The following is a 2,074-nucleotide window of genomic DNA, read 5'->3' as shown; positions in this document are numbered from 1 at the left end:
TGCCCATCTGATCTGGTGCTGCTCCTTCTCCAGAACCCACTGGCATTTTGTCAAACATTTTTGAAACATAGGGATTCAAAACTGGCACCATACAAGATTTAAGGTTGGTTTAAAAACTTCAAACTCTGTGAAGTTGGACTCAGGTCTGAACTTCACAAAGCATGCATTCCTTCAGAAAGGTCATTGTATTTAAGTGCCAAATACACTGAGCTGTACCAGAATATCTGGTTGTGGTTTTAGATCAAAGATCACGTAACTTTTGTGTTTTGGAATCATACTACGTAAATTCATTTTATGCATTCATAGTTCATTCCTTATTTGCCCCATTTTACAGATGAGAAGATTTCATTTTTTTCTCCGTTATTCCACCCTGGCTTGAAGGGACGCAGTTTTGAAGTTTTACTGATCCTGGATGTGTAATCCAACCTGTGACCAGGGTTCTTATCAGCAATCCCAAATTACTGGCCAGCACTGGTGTCCCTGAAATAAAAATAATTTGAACTAAAAACAATTATTAAGAAAAGCAAAAATCTTTGTTAGTAATACAATCGCCAAAAAGGTTATGATTCCCCTTTGTTTCTGGATCAAACATTCCAGATATCAGCATTGGAACATTCTTGGAGAGAGGCTTTGCAGTTGTCTAATTTCCTGCAGCTGCCTTGCATGTTAATAGTGAATTTAGAACAAATCACTCTAGTGCGACGACCACTGTATAGTTTTGACTTAAGCTGGGAAATGTTCTGAGTCTGAAAATGCAGCCACTCAGAGAAGCCCCACACTGCAAGAGCCACCCAGACTGATGAGGGTGCATCCCAGGTGAAGGTCAAAGACTTTGGAGCACCATGTTGTGCTGTACCTCCCTTTATTCGGGGTTTGGCTCAGTGTATGGGAGCAGAAATTCTTAAGTTAACTCTGTATCATTCAACAGAAGGGAAATGCACCCAAATCTCACAAGCCCGAGGAGGGATGTAGACATGAGCATCACTGCTCGGCCAGCACGCTAACTGTCAGGCTGCAGCGAAGCTGAGAGAAATTTATTTTCAGAAAATTAAAAATCAACTCTTTAAGTCTTACATGTTCCAGAACAAACATTTTGCCTGAAGAGGGAAAGAACAGAAAAGACTCTCCCAAGTTCACCGGCCAGACATTGCTCAGAAATGAGGAAGGAGAGGAAGGGCGGCCAGGGGTGAGGATGGCAAAGAACCAGATTGAAACTCCAATATTTAGGAGAGTGGAAGGGAGGTTTGTGAAGGGCTGACTTTAAGGATTTTGAGGATAAACTTGACCTTGGTTGGAAATTATTGCAAGAAGAGAAACCTCCCATCTATGGTGTGGACTTTTGGACATACGATGATTCTAGATAATCATGTTTCCCCTTCTTAAAACTGATCTTTATACTTTGATAGCAAAAATGTGCAGAAATCTTCACAACACACCAAAGACTTGAAGAAGATTGCTTTATCACATAGGCCCAAATCCCTTTCCATTTGGACTTGTGCAACCCTTTTATTTAAATGCTGCCCAAGTTGCTCCAAAATCCAAACCATCCAGACTCCCACAGCTGGACTGCTCTCTGAGTGAAAGGAAAACAAAAATGTATGATCAGGGTCCCCCCACCCCTCTTAACCTTCCATCCCAGGATGCCTGATCAACCAAAACCACAGTGTGAGAATGTGTTGTGTTTCACAGGGCTCTGGACTCGTTCCCTGAGCCTCACCTTCCAAATGAGAGCAGCTCTTTCCCATCTCCACTCTCAAGTCCAGAAATCTGCTCCCTATTTTCTGGGCAAATTGCCTGCTAAGGATATGTCTGCAAATGTGATGTTCTCTCTAATATTAAACACGGAGAGCACAGTGACATCAGCACGTTCCAGTTGCCAGCAGACCTTTGTGCCTTACAGCCAACAAAATCAAATTTGCAATTTCTCTCCTCATCAGCTAGCGATTCGACAGAGCTCGGAGCAGCTGGCAGCATGACGGTGCAGTGGTTGTCCCTGAAGACAGAAGCGTGAGTTCAAATCTAGACTCTGGCACATTAGCTCTGTGGGATGCAGGAAAGTCACCTAACCCCTGAG

This window comes from Otolemur garnettii, unplaced genomic scaffold (genome assembly GCF_000181295.1).
Source record: "Otolemur garnettii isolate 467f Iridium unplaced genomic scaffold, OtoGar3 scaffold00136, whole genome shotgun sequence".
NCBI lineage: Eukaryota > Metazoa > Chordata > Mammalia > Primates > Galagidae > Otolemur > Otolemur garnettii.
This window is presented reverse-complemented; position numbering follows the sequence as displayed.